The sequence below is a fragment of the Pteropus vampyrus genome, unplaced genomic scaffold (assembly GCF_000151845.1).
Source record: "Pteropus vampyrus isolate Shadow unplaced genomic scaffold, Pvam_2.0 Scaffold486, whole genome shotgun sequence".
Taxonomy (NCBI): Eukaryota; Metazoa; Chordata; class Mammalia; order Chiroptera; family Pteropodidae; genus Pteropus; species Pteropus vampyrus.
Genome location: NW_011889267.1, coordinates 105,242 through 127,467, shown reverse-complemented (window position 1 = coordinate 127,467; position 22,226 = coordinate 105,242). Strand labels below are relative to the sequence as shown.

The following is a 22,226-nucleotide window of genomic DNA, read 5'->3' as shown; positions in this document are numbered from 1 at the left end:
AGAGACAACCCATAGAATGGGAAAAAAATATTTGCAAGTCATATATCTGATAACAGTCTAATATCCAGAGTATAAAAGAACTCTCACAATTCAACAATAAAAAGTCAACTAGCCCGATTTTAAAATGGGCAAAGCATTTGAATAGACATTTCTCCAAAGAAGGTACACAAATAGCCAACAGGCACAGGAAGAAATACTTGATATTTTTAGTCATTAGAAAAATGTAAATCAAAAACCACAATGAAATTCCACTTCACATCTACTACGATAGCTATAATAAAAAACTGGAAAGTAGCAAATGTTGGCAGGGATGTGGAGAAATTGGAAGCATCACACATTAATGATGGGAATATAAACTGGTAAAGCCACTTTTGAAAACAGTTTGGCAGTTCATCAAAATGTTTAACCCAGCAATTCCACTCCTAGGTATGTACTCAAGAGAACTGAAAATATATGTTCAAACAAAAACTTGTGCATAAGTGTTCAGAGCAGCATTACTCATAATAACCAAAAAGTGGAAACAATCCAAATATACATCGACTGATGAATGCATAAATGAAATGTATATCCACATAGAATATGATTAGTCATAAAAAGAAATGAAGCACTGATATGTGAAGTAATGAAGCACTGATATGTGGTACAACATAGACGAATCCTGAAAATATAATGCTAAGTGAAAGAAGTCAGACACAAAACGCTATACATTGTATGATTCCATTTATAAGAAATGGTTCAGAATAAGCAAATCTATGGAGACAGAAAGTAAATTAGTGATTGACAGGAGCTGGAGGTAGGGAGAAGCAGGCAGTGATTCCTAATGTGTTCCAGGTTTCTTTTTGGGGGTGGGAAAAAAATGTTTTGGAAATAGATATCAGTGATGGTTATACAACCATCTAAAAACCACTGACCTGTACATTTTAAAATGGTGAATTTTATGGTAGGTGAATTATATCTCAATAAGAAATAATAAAGTGAAACAGGCTATCTGGACACTTAATAGTCCAAAGGTGGGCAAAACAATAAGATTATCTGAAATTTATGGGTTAACATATACTTCCCTCTCCACCCCCTTGCCCCTCTGCCATGTTCCCATGGAGTATTGTTTTAAAAAACTGTGTGTAGGAATTTGCATTCAGGTCCTACTTTTTTATTTTTCACTAACCAAAAACAGAAAACAGCCTATCACAACTTTCTGGTTAGACTGTCCAGCTTTGTCATAATATCCATTCAGCTTTTTGAACATGAACATTAGCTTATGAAATCTCAGGTTGGGGACACCTGGGTTAAGGGACTATATCATCTACAGTCTTGAAGTAAGTATGACACTAAATGGGATTGAGACCACAACCTGTTAACCATGGTAAAATAGGTTTTTCCAAAGACAGCACTGGGTCCACCATACTTTCTCAGGGTGGAGAGAGAGATCACCACACTTAACATCTTTCCTTGGATCAATCTAGTCAATCCTCTTGTCTTCATCAGAAAGAATTTAAGGCAATCTGCCAAATGGGATGTAGAAAAAAATCCATGAATGCTCCCCCCGGCCATTTTTAAACATAAGTTTTAGGCTGAGAGGAAAAAAAAACAGGTAACAATGCCACAACTGTGTCAAAATTCAAGGCAAAAGTGCCCAACTACTCCATAGGTGGCGAAGAGTACAACTTTACTCAAAAGACGTGTTATAAGACAGACTCATGGGCATAAACTATAGACTAGTGGTTACCAGAGGGCAAGGTGAAGGGAGGAGGTATATGGGGTAAAAAGGGGTCAAATATGTGGTGACAGGAAAAAATCTCACTATGGGAGGTGAACACACAATGTGAATATATATATGCCATACTGTTAAAAAGTACAGTCGAAACTTACAGGATTTTGTTAACCAATGTCACCATAAAAAATAAATTAATTTTTAAAAAATTGGCTGTTACAGTCGTGTTATATGTTGAATGTTGGCAAACTGACCCAATGGCTCCTCCCTCCCTGTTGGGAAGTACAGTTGAAGAGAAAAGAGGGATTACTGGGATTTGGGTTGGTACCCTAACCACACTGAGTTATGGTTAATGAGTCTTCACGGAACATCTAGCACATTAGTCTTGGAGGTGCCGGGACTCTGTTTGCTAAAACCGCTGCTACTCAAACAGGGGGTTTATTTGTGAATGCCCAGATCTCCTTTTTCCCTCCAAAGAGAAAAACAGATTTTTAATTATTTTATTATTATAAAGGTGAAGTTTATAGGTCAAAAGGGTTTATACACTAAAGTGTTTTCTGTCCAATTCCCACACTCTATATTATTCCTTCACCAGCTTTGACAATCACCTACATGCAAAGCACACATGGTCTACTGTAAGGAGAAGATATTTATTTGTGCCTTCAAATAATTATTGTATTGGCCCTTCACGAGCTTAAAATCTGTTTGGGGAGCAAGAACTACACACACACAAAAAAAGTCATAATTGTCAAATAAAACAAATGGCATTTTTAAAGATCCTATATAATTATTTTAAAAAAGCAAGAAGGATGAAGAATGGGCAGGCTGTGGAAAGTCCCGTGTAGAACATGGAATCTGAGCTAGGTCCTGAAGAATGGGAGAGATCTGAAAAGGCAAAGAGGAAATTAAAAAACAGGTTGAGGAGGGGGCTATGTGAGTAAAGCTGTCACCATGAGTAAGCACAGTATATTCAGGGGGTGATGAAGATAAAGGCCTAGGCAAAGAAACCTTACAGGGGATTAGTAGGTGATAAAGTTATAAAAGTTATAAATGAGACTAGGGACAGAAAATGGAGGTTTCACTGAAAGGCTAAGAAATACAGGCGTTACTGAAGGTGGCAGAGAGAGCCAAAAAAAAGGGGAAATCAACAGAATTTGCTCATTAGATGTAGAGGATAAAGAAAAAAAAGAATCAAAGATGATTCAGACAATTTAAATTTCCATTTTTATGTCTAACAGGAAAACACAGCTGGGAGAGATGAGAAGGCAGATATTTTTTAGGACTGTTAAGACAATCAGCCTCAAATTCAGATAGTATCTAATTCAATCTTTTGCCCAGTATCTAAGTAAATTTTCTGCTAAATAGTGCTAAGATTCCTTTATAATGACAACCATTGCCAAAAAATTAAGTCTAAACCTTTAAGATTAGACCTCTCACCTTACCTTTTTAACCTCATTTCCCTCTCTCGTCTCTCCACAAACCCTACTCACCAGCCTTAGGATCTACTCAATGTTCTCCAAGAATGTCATACAAATCTCTAAGTCATTCATCAATGTATCCTGCCTCTTCAGCCAAGTCTGCCCTTATCTCCTTCCCTAACAAATGAATTTCACTAATCTTTCAATATTCAGTTCAAACACCACTCTCTCCTGAAATTCCCCTGCCCCTACCACTTCTCCTGCATGTATTTCCACTCTACTGCTCCTGCCTCTATTATACTTATTTCATTCTGTTTTGTATGAAAATCGTTTATATGTACACATTCCCATCACCAGTGATTGGTGTAGGAGTGGGTCCATGACCAAGTTTTGGACAGGGAGATTTAAGTGGAAGTCAGCTGGGAGGCTTCTGAGAGAGATTTCCAAACTCTCAAAAAGCATAAGAAGGCAATAACCACCACCTTCTGCTGGATGTCATCTTACCTGGAAATGATGCCTGGAACCATGATACCCATATTGCATCTATGATTGCAGCTGGACAAAGGACAAAGCAGACATGTCTAAGATGGCAGAGCGGAAAGGTGGAAAGAATGTCATTCTTGATGACGTCGCTAAAGCACAGATTTAAAGCAATCCTAGACTGAGGCATCTTGTTACTTATAATGATAAATTTTCCTTAGTTTCAATTATTTTGAATTGACTTTTTATAATTCAAAGCCTAAAGCATCTTAATTTACACAGTCATATTTGACATGCAAATCAGACAGCTAAGCAGAGATGTCAAGTAGTCAGCTAGACAGATACAAAAATAATTTAAATTTGCGGGCTGAGAAGATAGGATAAATAGAGAAAAGAGAGCTATAGGGTACCCTAAGGACAGGGGAGAAAAAGCCAACAAAAAAGAAGGAATGAATTCTGAGGTAAAACAAAACCACTAAACTGCCGTGCACAGAAGACAAGAGATAAAATTTTTTTAAAAATTTGTTTCAAGTAAAGAAGAACTGGTCAACTTTATCAAATACTGCTAAAACACTGAGTTAAGAAAGAAAAAAGTGACCACTAGATTTACTGACTGAATAATTCCAGAACATGAAGGCTCCCCTCCCTGGAAAAAAAAAAAAAGTGGTCTTAAGTTAGTCCAATGGTTAAAGGATCAGACTTGGGCTGAGTTCTGGAACTATCACTTACTAGCTGTGGGGCCTCCTCAACCAGCAGGCTTCGTCATGTGAAGAAAGGGGAATGGAAGCTGAGGAACAGAAGCTTGAGTGGGACTCGAACAGAAAAGGTCTGAGTATGATTTTTAAAGGTGGTAGAGACTTGGGTATGTTTAAATGCTGATGGGAAGGAACATCTCTTATCATAAAATACCTCACTACAAGAAAACATTTTAGAATTCATTATAAGAGGAAGTTAGTTCACAAAGCTTTAAAAAATTATATATAGAAGAAAAAGTATGTTAAAACCACTATCTTAAGCTCTACCTCATTCCAGAACATAACCAAAAGAATAACAAAACATTACAAAAAGTAGTAATAGTAAATGAAAGTGAATAATTCTCCCTTGGTTATACTATAAAGATGATTCCTATAGTAAAACACAAACTCAAAGTACTAAACCACAAAAGCCCACATATTTTAAAAGCCAAGGAAATCTATAATATAGCTACCTAAAACCATTTGGAATACCCTCCTAAAGCATTTTCAGTCTTCAATACAGTCTCAAATTTGAAGTATTTTCTCCTTTGGTCTTATTGCAGAAATATGTTGTCTGGAGATAAGCTTTCTATAAACTTGTATACGACAAGCACATAAGAAAATATTAAAACATTTTTATGTACACTTCAGGAAATTATAAAATTTAAAACCACTCCAAATTAAACTATGACCACTTCAAAGAAAAGCGGATAATTTCAAAGTCAAGACCAAAACAGCTTTTGATACAAACCACTGCATGTTGCAGAAACAGTAACCTAGTTTCATTCTGAGTATTGTGTTTGTTGCCCTCAAGGGATCTGCAACTTTCGAGCAAGATTTTTTCATTAAATGCCAGATAACAGGTAAAGCAAAGGTGGGGGGGGGGGGGGGGGAATCAATGTATCTTCATGCTGCAACGCATCTCAATTCTTCAGTTTAAGGGAAGAAAAGCACAGTCCTTATAAACACACGCACATGCACACACACAGACATAAATACATATATTGACATGCATCTGTTAGTTTCTGTGACATAACACTAAAACTTCAATTCAAGGCTAAACCACAGAACATGTGGCAATTTGACAATCTGTAAGGAAAAAAAACCCTCAGCATCACACGAAATCATTCTTGGCTATTTGCCCCCTGGCACCACAATTGGTCAGCAATAACCTGAGCAGAAAAAAGTGGATAGAAGATGTTCAAATATACAAGTTTTTTCCTCATAGAATTGTTAATTACCTTTCCCCCAAATATGGCTCTCTATTTCTGAATGAACAACTTGTTTCGAAACACTATCTCCATACAAACTCCAGAGAAGTTACTTTTAGGGTATAAAGTAATTAGTAACAATGCACACTTTAGATATTTATATTTTACCTGCAATGGAATGTCTAAAAAATGAGCCTATGAACAGCAAAGGCACTGAGCCCAAGAGGAAGTGAACAGATGCCTGGTTTGCAGACAAATGAGTAGGTGGAGGAAACGTTTATGTGGGGAGATGATTTTAATACAATGCTTTCTTAACCTAAAGAAAACCACAGCTCTTAATATATGTGCTATAAATAGATGTAATCAGTCAAAAACCTGAATAAATATGTTTGCTTGTTTGTTTGTTTTTTTAAATAACTTTTGTCATAACTCAAATCCAATGAGTGGTCAAGATAACCAAGCCACCATGACCAAGCAGGTTGCCCAGACGTCTGGAAACATGACAAAGTCTAATTCCCCTTCATCTATTTATATTGAAGAAAAGGTTTTAATTAGTAATGTTAGTTTTTATTGTAATATCTTTAAATATATTTCTCTTTCCAAAGTCATTTTTTTTCCCTACCACTTCTTTGGCAATACCTTTAAGAAATGTGGCTGGAGAAATCAAAGACAGTTCTGATGACAGAAACATTGTACAAGTAATCTCTCCCTCCTTCCCCAGCTCCGCCCTGCCAAAACCCCACATTTATCTATGAATCACAAAATTCCTGTCAAATAAGTATTAGTCTCTTTTATAAAGAGAGGAAACTAAGGCCCACTGGCTTAAAAGTGAGTCAGAGAGACTATGAGAGAGCAAGAGCTGCTTTAGTAAAGAACCACAATGTTCGTTTCTCCCTTAAAATAAAATCCGACCAGAAGATAGATGACTTTTTTTTGTCTGTTTTTGGAAGTAGAGGTGAGAGTTGGTAATAAGGAGGTCACCTAAATTTTCTAATGATTTTACAACGAACATGTATTATTTCTGTAATAAACGAATCCTAAACTTAAAAAATAAATTCATCAAACCCATTCAGATTCAGTGTATTAGATCATTTAGATGGCAAGTGTGGATAAAAGAAAGTTTTTTAAAAGTGCAAACAGAATGTAACTAAGCATAAAATACACGTAAAACCTACACCAAACCTCAAAATATCATATTTTTAGTAATATTCGATAAATATTTATTGAGCACCTACTATGTGTGAAGCACCACAGATATAACTGTGAACATGATAGATGTGATCCTTGGTCTCAAGAGGCTTACATATTGCCAATTAGTTTATAAACAGGGTGCCCATATGTCTTACTTTGCTGGGCAAAGTCATAGCTTACACCCATTTCTCCCAGAGTAATTATTAATAGTGCCCCTCTCACACATCTCCCAGTCTAGACAATAAATTATACTATTACTCACTTTTGTGAAAAACAAACTACTGTTCCTATAGGGCTACATATTTGTAAAATGTATATCATTTCAAGGTTTGATCTTTTTTTACTCATTTTAATGACACGTTTAATTTTCTTAAATTACAAAAAAGAACTTATTTTAGACATTTATCTCATTTTGACAAATACCTGTTATAAAATGAAATCAAAGATTTACTTTAATCAAATAAATCAAAATGTGATTTTTTTTGCATCAAAATGTATACAAAGTAAATAAATCAAAAGAATAAAAAATAAAGCCTTTAAAAACTATATGTCCTTTGAGGGCAGGTGGTTCTTTTTAAAATGTTACCTCAACATCCTAGCCTGTGTCTAGCTCAGTACTGAGAACCTACTGTGGTTTCCAGATATTTCCCACCAAAAGGAAACAGGACAGGAAATACATAAGATGAGTCTGGAACTATCTGTCATAATGGAAAGCAGGAAGCTTTCAAAGACTACCGGGGTAGTCCTTTCAAAAGGACTCCGGAGCCAGACTGATAAACTCCTAATGGACAAAGACAGGACAATTGAGTATCAACTGGATTAATAACTGTTGTGAATGCAAACACATTAGCTATGCTTAAATCCACTGGTCACCTTTAAAAGATACTAAAAGAACCAACTCATTCTTTTGAAAACTGGTAGGTGAAGGGCAAGAACCAAGCATGTAGTCTGTCATTCCAATCAGATCTATACCTTAAGGAAACTAAATATTTGTTGAGAGGAACTTTCTTTTTATAGAAGTATTTCAACTAATAACTGAAGAAAAAAAATATAGCATTAGATATCATTTTGCAACCCCAGTGAATTAATAGATATAGGCAAAGATCATCAATGGCTGATAACAGTGCCAAAAAAGAAACGGCCAGAACTATATGTCTCCTGGCAGAAAACATATGCTACCACCTATTAGTCTGTCTCACACCCACAAGAAAAATTAAATCTTAATCTGATCAAGGCTGCAGATCTAAAAACCAATTTACAGGAAATAAATGGGATTAAGAAATATGTTCAATGATACCACATGAATGCAATCAGCAAAATCCAGATTATGGGACACTATACAACAAAGGCTCTGGATTCTTCAACTTAAATGGCAAGGGAGGAAGGAAGAGGGAGGGAGGGAGGGAGAGGAAGAGAGAGAGAGACAGAGAAGACAGGAGGAGAATCTATAGATTTAAAGGGACTTAACAGACATTTTAACCAATCTCTCTTCTTTGGCCCCATTTGACATTCTGGCCTGTGTCTGAATTTTGAAAAAAACTGAAAAAACAATTATGAGTCAACTGGGAGATATAAACACTGACTGAACACTTAAAGATGTCCAGAAAGTGTTTTAATTTAATAATGCAATTTTAGGTGTCTTCTAAAAAAATAATTCTTATATTTATAAATAACATATGATGTCTAGAATTACTTCAAAATAACTGGAGGGCAGGGAGTGTAGTGAGGGTGTGTATATATAAGAAACAGGATTGGCCATGTCTTAATAATTGTTAAAGCTGGAAGATGGGTATATTAGGTTCATCATACTTTTCTCTTTATATTTTTTGTATTTGAGAATTTCTATAACATAAAATTTTTTTCAAAAGCAGTATTATTTCCTTCGAAAGACTAAAATACCATAATTTTGAAACATGGGACACTATGACCTAACAATGGAGAAAAAGTATTTTATAATAACAACTACATTTAAATCTAAATTAATCTTTTGATATGACTAAGGAATTACAGATGACATAAAAAGTATAAAAATCCCCCCATATTATGACTATATTTAATTTCCTCTTCATACAAAAATTTCCTATCTTTAAAAACTATAACATAAGCAATGCAGTATATTTCTGATTTAATGAAACTCTAATCCCAAATATGTTCACATGTTAGCAGTAAAACATGTTACAAGTAAAACAATTTTCCTAGTTAGAGCGTCACTCAGTCAAGATTAAAACTCAACCTTCTAGACAGCAGTCATTACTGTATCCCAGACACTAATTTACCTTTTAAGTTTTCAAGGACAGAACAATGAAAGTGAACCAAAAACTTTTGTCTTCATGTGGAACTTACTATGTAGCTCTGGCTACAGGTTAAGGTTTTAGACCTATATTGCTCAAATGCATAGCCAATGTTTTAGTAGGAGCTGGTATTAAAGCTGCTTTACATGTGTTTTCCAGCTGACACACTACACACCATGTTCTGCCACCTTTGTATATACAGGTCCAACTAAGAGACTGTTATCCAAACAAAGTACAGGCATGTTTACAGAGAGGTTTAAGAGTGAGCAGAAGACCGTTTTAGATGGTTTTCTAAATTTGCTCTACTATAAGGTGGCCAGGATTCTCTTCTTATTCAGTGTTGTGGTGGTATTATTACCGTGAGTACAATGGTCTGAAGCACTTCGCTGTATAAAAGTCGGATGTAAGCACAGGCCATAACCATGGTTCTCACTGTTAAATGAAAACCCACCTTCTTCCTTCCCTGGTTTGCTCTTTCCACCCTGAGTCAGCAAATATCATGTGTCCTCAATGCTAAACTGTACATTTTATTGTTTCTAAAACAAGAATGCTACAGTTCCAGGATGCTACTGATTTTGTTATTTTATGGTCAAGTTTGTGGAAGATCCAAATAAAGCAGCTAGCCTCTGACTGAGGCTCCAAACCTCACGTTTAAGAGGTTTATTTCTTTTTAAAAAAATGTGGTATGCTAATGGAAGGAATACTCAAGAGTTCCATTTAAGCTGGGAGGAAAGTGATTTTTAAAAATCCATGTCTACCTTATGTTGCCAATTTCTTCCTCCTCTTCCTACACTGTTTTAAGGAATAATTCAAATTAACATAGTGAGTTTGGATGCCTAGGTCTGCCTCGGGAGGGATTCTTTGCGTTAGCAAACATGGCGTGAAAGACACCCAAGTACTGCCCTATTTATAACAGTATTCTACCTGAAGGCCAGGACCTTTTTCTTAGAGAACTGCTTAATACTGAAATTCTCTCAGAGCAAGACATTACAGAGAAATCAGCCAGCATGGCAGACTGTTAACTATTACTTTCAATTAACAGACAAGTTAATTTCCTAATAAACAAAAGGTGGCTACTTTCCATGTGCTCCTGGAGATAGGGACTTATAACTACTGAAAAGGGTCCACTGGACAAGAGCTACTCACCGATGTTATAAATTATGTTTCTGCAAAGACTACGAAAAGGGAGGAGAAAAATATCTTCAATGCTACCCCAAAATGGCCTTGAGTAGAACTGTCTGAATGTCGAAAGATAACTTTCAAAGATATTAATGTCAAAGGTAACCTGGTTTAAACAAATACAGAGATCCAGACACATTATATATGGTACATACATATGTATGACTAAAATTTTTCTATGAGCAGATCTTCAAGCTTACTTAAGTACAGAGTTTAAAAGCCTAATTTAAGAGGTTTCTAAATAGAAAAAGAATGTTAGTTGGAAAACTAGTGAAATCTGAATCAAATCTGTAGTTGACAGTAATGTATCAATGCTGGTTTCTTAGTTTGTGTACGGCTTTATCAACAGGGGGAACTGCATGAGAGGTATACTGGTACTTTCTTTGCAAGTCTTCTATAAATGTAAAATTATTTCAAAATTTAAAATTTATTTATAAATTTAAAAAAGAGAACTTATTGGAATAACAAACTGAGTTACAATCACTAGTTAAAAGATTTTCTTTGCATTAAAGAAGCAGGTTGCTTTATCTATTTTTCTCAGAAGTGAAGATTTTTTACAACTGACTGTTTAAGCTTTGATGTTTTTAAACATTCTCAGATTTACTTGGTAAAAACTATCAATTAGCAAATGGGCTGGGTTTTTTCAGGAGGAGCCACGTACAAACATGTGTAGATATGTTTTATGGCTTAAATCCCAAACTGGCTAATGCCAAGATAACTCAACTGACTTCTGACATTAATTGCCATGGCCAACTATAGCTCGTAATACTATGTGAATATGGAATGACCTTACTTAGAATAGTTTAGCACTATTTTCCTAAGTGTGAAGTGTACAAATTTTTGGACCCAGCTATCAAAAAAAAAATTCACCATTGGAACGCCATGTGTATACAAAAGTATTCATTATAGTTCTTTCTTTATTTTGGGGGGCGGGGAGAATGTTTTATTTTTAGAATAATTGGTACCCCCTTGTTAATTAAAACACCTTTGCTTTCATTTTTGATGAAAGCAACATTTTTATTGTTTTACAAGCCAAAGTAAAACAAATATTATTGCCTTTTTCTTCTAAGCCCTTAAAGATTACTATCTAGCACTACTTATTATTAAAAATTATTATTGAAATATAAACAATGGGACACACAGACACTAGCATACTATGCAATCATCTAAATTATAATACAGATTTATATTAACTGACACAAAAATATATCCACATTGAAAAAAAAAGACTAAAGAACATGTTGGGACAGGAGCATGCAATCTCATAATGTAAGACCACGTACATCCATGTATGATGTGAACATTCATACTGAGAGGTATCTCAGGATATGGAAGGGTAAGGGTGAAAGAGATACTTTTTTTTCTTTATATTTTTCTGTAATCCTTAAGTAGTTTTAAATAAGCATGTATATATTTTCTTTTCAATGCTATATAAAGAAGCAATTCATTTCTCACTCAAATAAGACATTAAGAAAAAGCGATCCCCTATTCATGACAGAAAATGGCAAAATGTTATTAAACTTACTGTAAACTATAACCCTAGAAAGCTAAGAAATAGTTATAGTATAAAAACATCAGACATTAGCCAGACTATGGGTTGTCAATGTTAATTGCAACATTAGCTACATAATTTTAGCTTACAGATATGACATAATAACCATCGTAGTATTATTATGTTTAGCTCAAAAGGACAAACTATAGCTATAAATATCAAGTTATTTCATATGGATTTTACATATAAATATATATACTGCTTATAATGTCTATGTTAGCTGAGATCAGTCAACAGATTTTCTTGCACAGCAAACACAAATCTGTCCTCTTGCCAAGGATTTCTTTCCCTATCAATGAATTTAGGAGCTGCAATAGAACTTAATAACACGTTCACTATTCTCTATGATATGAGAGATGAGGAAAGAAGAGGCTCAGAAAAGTTAAATGGCTCCTCTAAGGCCAACAGCTAGGTCAAAGGCAGAGCTGGGCCTATCACCTAGGTTCTGGTCATAAGGCTCAAAATGAATTATTCCTATTTACCTATTAGAATGACTAAAATAAAAAAAAAAAATGTTGACAATATCAAGTGCTGACAAAGACCCAGAACTGGAACTTTCATATGTTTCTGGTGGGGATGCAAAAGAGCACACCCACTCTGTTCATAATCATCGAAAACTGGAAACGATGCAAATGTCCTCCAGCTGTTGAATGATAAACAATCTGCGGTACAGCCACAAAATGGAATATTACTTAGCAATAAAAAAAGAATAAACCGCTGATACACACAAAACCTTGGATGAATCACAAAGACATTAAGCAGAGTAAAAGAAGCTAGTCTCAAAAGGTTATATGAGGCCATTTATATAAGAGTCTCCAAAAGACAAGACTATAGTGATGGATGACAGATCAGTGGTTTCCAGAGGTGGAGGGTGGGGGAGAATATGAATGCAAAGGGACTACAGGAAGGGGTTTTTTGGGTGATGGAACAGTTTTGTATCCTGATTGTGGTAAAGGTTACGTGAATCTACACACATACTGATATTCACATAAATATATGTACACCAAAATGTCAATTTTACTGTATATTAATTTAAAAATTAAAACAAATGACTCAATCTCAGGTTTCTAACAGCCAAAAAACATTTATGGATTTTAGAAACAAATTTTTCAATTAACAAAATAAAATGACTGCACAGGTCTTTTCTTACAAGATAGCAAAGCCAAGAAAAGTACACATTCAGCTTGGCGAGTTCCATAACCTCTTTGTCTCAATTTCTCTGTTGGCAAAATGGGGGTAATAATATGTACCTCAAAGAGTTACATGAGAATTAAATGATAAATGCTATGTAAAGGTTTTGTTAAGTAAGTAAATAAAAATATGGACATATACGCAGGATATGTAACTTTGGGTAAAGATATGCAAGACAACTCCAATCAAGTAACTTAATTGTGTCCCGGAAAACCAGGTTCTGATGATTGCTTTTCTGATGATAGAGATGCCTCTGAAATATAGTCCAAGCCCAGAGTGTGAAGAAAATGCTCACTACTGAGTCTTGCTGTATTTTTATTCTGTAACCACTCTCCACAAGTAAATTATTGTTTAAACCAGGCTTTGTGTTAAAAGTTATACCACAGAGTTTAAAAAATCTCTTTATATTTACTAATCCTCTCAGTTCTGCCTAACTTGATGAATAAACAGGTAGCCTGTGTGTGTGTGTACCAAGAAATAGTTGGTATACTACCTCTTAGGAGATCATAGCTTAAATGCTAGGCAAAATGAGGATCCAAACATAACACTTGCAGAGTTTTAGGTCTTTAAGAAGTATCCATCTATATGGAGTAAGTTAAGGTTATATATATATATATATATAAAATGATTTTCTGCATGTCACATTTTTTAGCTTTCTACTTCAAACTCATACTTCTAAACATACATTTTATCACTCCTGCCTAACCCCATTTAATCTAGTAAGCATTTGCTTAACATTTACTTTGAGAAAATACTTTTTGTTAATAGCACTATATAGGTTAGTGATTTTCAAGCTGCCTAACCCAACTCAATTTTTTAAAATGAAATAGAATAGAATGAAAAATAACAGACTGCCTCAGAGATAGTAAGGGTAAATACTGTTTCATGAAGCTCTTGTTTCAGATGTTGGTGGGGGTATGAACACAAGTGAATACACGTGGACACGCATGCACTGCTTACTGTGGATCATGGTCAGAAAGTTTGAGAAATAGTGCTATAGGGAATTAACTGAACAACAGTTCTAGATTTAGAACAATCCAACCCTACAACAGTTGGCATCTCTGGACATGTCTTTTGCTCTCAGAGCACCACCTGGCCTTAGAGACATAAGTCATCTTTTAGGAAAAGAAAATACCTAACTTACGATTTGAGGTGACGAAAAGGTTGAGAAGAGACCAGAAAACATAACAAACTATCTTTTATATCTTGTTATAATACCTGACAAGTTAGAATAGATGCAGAAGTGTATATATTCTTTATCACACCTTACAGGAAGAAATTACCATTTAAAATTAGATCATTTAAAAAAATTAAAAAATAAAATTAGATCATTTTTCTACTATGCATGTATTATCCAAATTTAAACATTCTCTCACTTAGCAATATATTTTTAAGTTACCATATTATAAAATATTTAAATATATTTTATGTCAAACAGCCAAATATTTTCTTTTAGAACAGAGCAAGATAAATCTTAGGATCATAAAAGTAAAAATATATCTGCTTTTGAAAAAATTATACCTACATAATATATATAAAGACTTTTTCTCTTTGTGAATAACTTTTTTAGGTAACAGCTCTATTCCAAGATAATCTAGCCTTACCCACAAGGAAACTATAGCCTATTAAAAAAAAGATGACTTGTCCACTAAAACTTCTACTAAAATCAGTCTTCACATTTAAAACCCTATTACTATTTAGAAAATTACCTGGCTTATTTCTCCCCTAGACTAGATAAACTAAATTTGTTTCATATGCAAAATCTAACAAAACCAGTGCTAAAATTGCTACCTGCCTAGTAGCATCAGTTTAGAAACTAGTTGCTTTACAGCAGAGTTTCTCAACCTCAGCACAGTTGGTATTTTAGACCAGATAATTCTTTGTTGTGGGGGGCTGTCTGGTGTACTGTAGGATATTTAGCAGCATACCTGGCCTCTATGCACTAGATGCCAAAAGTATACCTCAGCCCCACCAATGACAATCAAATATGAGTCCAGGCACTGCCAGATGTTGCCTGGAGGAAAAATCGCTCTTGGATGAAAACCACTGCTTTACAGCTTTATACCTTTATCATTATTTCCACGTTTGGCCAAAAAACAGGGGGGAATGGTATTACTGCAATTAAAGCAAAAAATTTGATCAAATATACAGTTTTTAATAAATGATGATACTTAGCAGTTATTAAAGTGCAATGGGGTACATATATACAATTACATGTCACCAACTGGTTGACAGTCTACCAAATTTCTAAATATTCAAAACAAGGTTAGCTATATTTAAGTTTTTCATGTTGCTATTTGTTTAAAGCTGTGGGTTTCCAAAGAGTTTAAACATACAGCATTATAAAAATTACATTAAGTAAAAATATCTTTGATAACTGGCAATTCAGGAAGGACTGTGATTTCAACATTATGAAATGAGATAGTAAAATAAATATTTAGCAGTTACAAAAACATATCTTTCAAGAGTTGTAATTATTTTTAAGACACTTCCCATTATACTCAACCCCTCTTTACGGACAAAATACGGGGTTTTCTGTTAGTTTGGCTTGGGAACCCTCTTAATATTGTGAAAATTCAAGCCAGGTCTTTGAGAATGTAAAAATAAAATGGTTTGAAATGATTTTGCTCCACCGAGTATCTTAATATTTATCTTAAAATAGGACATTATAGTTTTCCTATGGATCAACTGGGAGATATTTTTAAAATAAAAAAATTATTTGATATTCATTCACATGGATCAAAAGTTTTAAGTACAGAAGAATATACAGTGAAGAGAAGCATTATTCGCACTAGCCAAATCATACACAAATGAATACATACTGTATTCTACTTTTATGAAGCTCAAAAAACAAGCAAACCTAATCTACGATGATACTTTTGGGAGAGCAGTAACTAGGAGAGGACAGGAGAGGCTTCTGGGATGTTAGTCTATTTCTTGTTCTAGAAATAATCTATACAATCTGCTGATTACACAGAAAAGATTCTGTGATTTTTCTGTGTACACCTATGATTTCTCTACTTTTCTGTTATTATCTACTTCAATAAAAATTTTACTTAAAAAAAAATAATACAGTGAAGAATCTCCCTCCAACCTAGTTTCCTCAGTCATCCAGTTCACTCCCCCTACTGACAACCAATATTATTAGTTTCTAATTAAACTGATTATTAGTTTCTGATATGTAGGAATATCCCCAAATATAATCACTCTCTCACCCCAATTTTTATATAAACAGTAACAGATTCTATGCACTGTTTGTTATATGCCAGTTATTTTCATTAACAATATAGCTTAGAGATTTTCCACAGCAAAATATAAGGTTTCCTCGTTCTTTTTTTGTAGTTATATAAAATTTATTCTATTTCATGAATACACCCTAATTTATTTAACCAATTCTATACTGATGGATAGTTTTTTCCAAATTTTGGTGAGTTAATTTAATGAATCTGAATGCTAAGAAAGGAAGAAAAGGGAAGAAGAAAGAAAAAAGGAAACAGTAGAGCTTTCTACCAGGAGGACCTTGCAGGCAAGGTAACTTCAAACTCCAGCTGTAATGGTATGTTAATACAAGAAAAGTCTCTGGGCATCTAGGTCATAGTCTGAAGAGAAAAAGGAAAAAAAAAATACAGATTTATCCACATAATTCAGGTCACCAACACTCTCCTTGCGACCACTTCAGAACAAAAAACCCCACATTTTGCCAAGGGTTTAATGTTCAAAGGCCACTGATATATTAAAACGGTATATTAAAAAGGGTGAAAACAATTCATAAGGCCTAGTTATAAAACTCATTTTGTAAGTCATGCAGTATAATTAAGAAGTTATGCTCCACTGAATCCCCAAATCTGCATCAAAATTTCAAAGCTGAAAAGTATAAGTGTGTTAAAGACTATATTCTTCACTAGCATTAAAGACAAAAGGAATCAGCCAGCACTGTATATCTTTGTGAAAGCCAGCTAAGGGTCAACCCTCTGATGCCACATACATAGTAAAGACCAAAAATTTAGGCTACGTTGTCATTCTTTGCATCATTTCCATTTCGGTTCTCTTCCAAGGATCCCTCCTCACCATGCAATGATTGGTTTATCAAGAAACTGACAGAAGCAACTAGCTACTAGTTGACTCTAGTAAACCAGAAAAAAAAAATGAGTTAAAAAAAAATAGCAAACCCCCAAGAAAAAGTTTACTTCCACAATGTATTACAGTTGAGTAAAAAATATTTAACTCGATCATCTAAATTTTATTTGTTTAGTTAGTCACATAGCATAAGTGCTGTTATTATTAAACATTCTGGCCAAGATTACGTTTTTTTAAGTGTTCTATAAAATCTACAGTGAGGCTAAGACCATTACTTGCCAATCCTTCTTTATCAGCAATCCAATGACTGAGTCTATTGATGGGCAAGCCCCTAGAGGTGGCTCAAGAATAAAAGAAAATAAGGATTACAGGAGTCCCTTGAGGTAAATCCTGATGTATTACTGAAGCTTGTCTATCTTATCTGAAAAGTCTGTAAGTAACTTTTGTGGGCTCACAGACTTATCACAATGATATCCTGCAAAAATGACAGAATATTTTAGTTCTATAGAACCCAAGAAGTCCTATTTTAAAAGCTCTATGCACTGGATAAAAGTCTAACCATGCCCTCGAATCTACTTTTTAAAGCAATCGATCTCTTAAACTGTTAAGAAAAGAAAACGATGATGTCATAGTTTACCATAAAACTGCCTTCTGGCTAAAAACAAGGCTAGGAACTACACGCACAATCTGTAGATATAGGTCTAAAGTGGACAGTTGATAAAATCTGACAGGTAAAGGGACCTTACCTTTCTTTCCTTCTCCTACCAAAGCAAAAATGCCTACGGCACTCAAACCTATAGCTCTAGTAAGATTTTATCAGCAAACCCTCCGAAGAGCAATGGGAATTCCTTAAGAGAAAATGTTCAAAAGTATTTGCAAAAATCAAAGATAACGGCTATATAAACAAACAGATTAACTAAAATAAGCATCTGATGTTTTCACTGACTGGACCAAGCGCTTTATGGCTTGCATTAACCATGCAAATTTACACAAAGCTTTACACGTGATTCAATTCTGGACACAGAACTCACTGAGATACGTTCATGTCCTAAAACACCCCTTTCACCACATAAGCTCTGATTAGGTTTAAAACAAGCACAGCCTGTGGGTGACTGTAGAATTCCGAGCTAAGTTTTACTGTCTCTACCAAGTTCAGCCAGCCAGAGAGTAACAAATCAAAGTTCCACACTGCACCTGCAAGACTAAGGTATGTATGCTCCAAGACAAATATTTGCAATTTTTTCATCTCAAATCTGCACAAATGAAAGTATGCAGATTGCAGTGCCAGGCTTTTAAACCTTATAAGCCAAAAAGATCTGCAGTTACACTCCCCATCACACATGTCTTACCATTTATTGAGTCTTTAATATGTTGCCAAGAACTGTGCTAGAAGCTTGTATATATTATCTCTAATTCTCATATAAAATCCCATTCTGCTGATAAGGAAATTGAGGCCAGAAAGGTAAGGGTGACTTGCCCTCTTCCATAAAGCCAATATACGGTAGGGCTGGAATTCAAACCCAAGGTTCTGCCTGGTTCCAAAGAAGCATAACCCTGATCTTCCTTCAGCTAAAGTCAGTCACTAACTGCAATACCAGTTCACCTCTATCAAAGTAAATTCAAGTGCTAACTGTCGGAAAGGATGACAACAGCTGAGAAAAATATAGCTAAAACTGTAGCACAAGACCCAAGAATTCTCAGCAAGGAAATGCAGTCACCTCCTTTAGGATAACTAGTTCCAAAGGCTATGGTTCAAAATGCAAGAGATCCACAGGTTTTTTGTTGTTGTTGTTGGCTGTCTCTCAACTGGCTTTTTACAAAGGAAATGAAACTCAAGAGTATCTTCACATTTTTGGTGAAATTATCTAAAATCCTTGAGAAAAGGGCTTTTTTTTTTTTTTAACAGTTCACTTCTTCTATGGGCTTCGGACATGCAAAAACAAAATAACATCAGTAGCATTACTAACATACATTTTTTTCTACAGACTTGAAAAGTATTTTCTTACCACACTACGAGATTACTTCCCATACTTAGAGCAGAAATGGAAACAGCTCTGGGTGGCAAGAATCAGATCTTGAGGCACAGTTGCAGAAAGTAGGTGCTGCTTCCCTTGAGTAGGAACTGCTGATCTGAAACCTCCTAAGGGAAGGGTGTCTTAAGAAGAGTGTTGAAGAAACTAAAGCAAGCTGTTTGTATTAATGAGTGAGTTGCTGGCACCACTATTCCTAAGTGTTCACTGCTGTGCAATTGTTTTCCAGCTTCCAAGCTCTGAATCTGGCAGAGAGAATGCTCTTCTCACAGCCATATGTTATATGATCAGCTGCTCTGTGGTGTGTGGGTGTTTAACTAGGTAAGTGACTGGTTAGAAGAGGTTCTGCAACATTAAAAGCCAAGGAAGCACCCTGTCCTGAGATTTTAATGATCTGTCACTATACTATGCTGACAAAGAAAAGTGACATATTTGCAACTTTGAAATGGTTTGGATTTAGGATAGGCAAATAATTTCCGACAGTAAAACTTCAGGCATGGCATGAACAAAAAATGTAACCTGTAATATAAGCCACTTCAAGCATATTTATTAGATAATAAAAAATACAATATATGCAATCTCAGCATGTTTTCAAACTTCGTAGGGTATACTCCATAATTATTAGAATAAATGCTATTCTTCAGGTGCATAGAAGAGTCCAAGATTCCAAGGTTCCCTTGCATTCCAAAAAGCTGTTAATACCATAAATTCCTTAACCTCTCAGAACCCTTCCAAATGCAAAAAATATGGAAATCTCAAAGGATTACATGAAAAAAATTGTCAGAATTGTTAAGCTCCTGGAGAGCTGGGGGCTTTGCTTCTTTATTTTTCTGTTTGTTTTGTTTGGATGGGGTGTGTGTGTGTGTGTGCTCTTCTTTAATGTCACTACCTATTAAAACACTATAACAAGCTGGGAAATGTCTCTTGATTGAAAAATGATCAAAAGTCAAAGTCTCGGTGCAGAGTGATTTATACAAGAGTAGTAGCTGATAGTTATCCCCTACTTATTGATAGAACGGTGTAATGTTCATCCCTAGTTCTAAATTTTAAACATGACGACTAAACTCTCTAACTACGATTAAAAGCCTTCCATTAAAATAAAATTTAAAAAATGGATGACTCTGATGACATCACCCTGAATAAAGCCATAAAATTGTATTTCATAAAGCTGAAAAAATCTTCACAGAGCAGGTGCTCTACTATGGGAATGCTAAAACCTTCTTTTAAGAGATCATCAGATGGACTTCAACCAACACATAAAAATTCATGATAAGCATAAAACAGACCACTGACTTTGCTGTTGAAATCTGCTACCTTTAAAATATAGTGCAATGAACATACTCTATCAACTGGTCAAATTTAGATAAATTATTTTGACTCCAGTTTTAACTTTTCTGAAACTCTCACATACATCTCTCCTTTTCTACAGGAAGACAGGGAAATGATACAAATATCTAACTCACTGTAAGCAAATGACAAAACACAAAAATACATATATAATCTACTTTGTTGATTATTGCCTAGGACCAAATCCTTAAGAAAAAAAAAAGCAAAACACAAAACTCAAGTTCCTTTCACTTTTGCATAATACAGATCTTAACCTGAGGTCCCAGGACCAGCTTCAAGATCATTGTAATTACATGCAAAATTATGTGTCTATTTCTCTGAGAAGGTGGCCCTACGGGCTTCAATGACCCCAAAGAAAGGTTAAGAACTATTGAAGTAGACATTTCCAGGTTCACTGAATCTCAGCAGTGAACATTTTAAATAACATTATACTAACAGTAGTATCTACTTGAATACATGTGCACGGTCCTGATACAACCAACCAACCTGCCTGTCAGCTCTCAGGATCACAGTGCAACTCACCACTCTGAAATCAGCTGTACAGGGGAACATCACCTGCATTCAGCACACGTACACACACATATGCACGCACACACACGCCAGCCACAGCAGCTCTTCATTCCCTAAACATACACATGTTGTCAACAAAGCATATGCTAGTTGCCATTCTCAGAACAATACAGGCCAGGCCATTTCTGGAAAAAAATACACAGACATTCTTCCCCCAAAATTACCCTATTCTGCCCTGACGACAGGTGTTTAACATCACAACAAAATACATTCCCACAGATCCTCTGTATCTAATTAACTGGGAAAAAGCATCACTCAGGTATTACTGAGGGTCCAAGGGAGATGCATAAGGGAGACACTGTAATTATGATGCTTGAACATGGGGACAATCGGGGGTCAAAGACAGACTTACGCTGGAACATCCTGAGAACATGATTGTGTAAAGCATCCTTCTCCAAAGGCAAAATGCATTCCTTTGATTGGCACAAGCCATTCCTGACAATGGATCGCAATGACAGAGGCTGCTCGGCAATCAGAATGTGTTTGTGTTTTGTGGGGGAAGGACGTATTAGACGTGATCAAAGACTGGCCCTCTTCAGAAAAGAGCATATGGGATCTTAAATCGTGAAGACAGACTTCGAGGGTGAGGCAGGGGCATTTATCATTTCTACAGGAGACATCCTTCGACAATGAACATGTTGTGTGCCGGTGTTAAGAGGGTGCTAGTACCTTAGACTCCCATCTAAGAATCTTAAGTAGAGCCTGATTGGAGGGGAGGAGGAGGTGGGGGTGGAGGGATGTTTGCATTACCCTCTGGGGTGAGTGTTAGGCGGCTGTACACTAGATGCATTTTATCTCGGGCGGCACAATACTCCCGGGGGTTAGAGGTTTGGGCGCAACCGCAGGGCATGGGAAGCAGTGGGTGCAATCCACCAGCTGCAGGGCAGGAGAATGCTCGCGGGAGGACCGGTGCAAGCCTACCCTCGGCCCGCTAACCCGTGCAACCCCAGCCTTCACTCGGGCTTCGGGGCAAGCAGACTCAATGCAAAACTGGAGCCCGGCCCGGGAACAGGAGGGAGGGGGCGAAGGAGCAGAAGTCGGCGCCCCCGGCCCAAGCGCGGGGCCAGAGGAGCGCAGCGCCCCGGGCCTCCCAGCCGGATGGGGGCTGCTCCGGCCTAGTGCACGCAGCTGCCTCGGCGAAGGGTTAACCGGGTGCCCAGAGCCCCGGCCGGCCAGGCGGGCAGCTGCAAGGGGCGCAGCCACGACTGTGGCGTGTGCGTGGGGGGCAGGGGCCCCTACTCACC

At 36.0% G+C, this 22,226-nt stretch overlaps 1 protein-coding gene across 1 annotated transcript in view; it reads right to left on the bottom strand.

The window, feature by feature from the left end:
* Positions 1-22,132, bottom strand: part of ZNF652 (zinc finger protein 652) — a 56,542-nt gene extending 34,410 nt beyond the window's left edge. The window contains exon 1 of the mRNA XM_011382634.2: positions 21,335-22,132. The gene's annotated coding sequence lies outside the window, so the exon portion shown is untranslated. The remainder of the gene's footprint in view (positions 1-21,334) is intronic.
* Between the last annotated feature and the right edge of the window lie 94 nt (positions 22,133-22,226).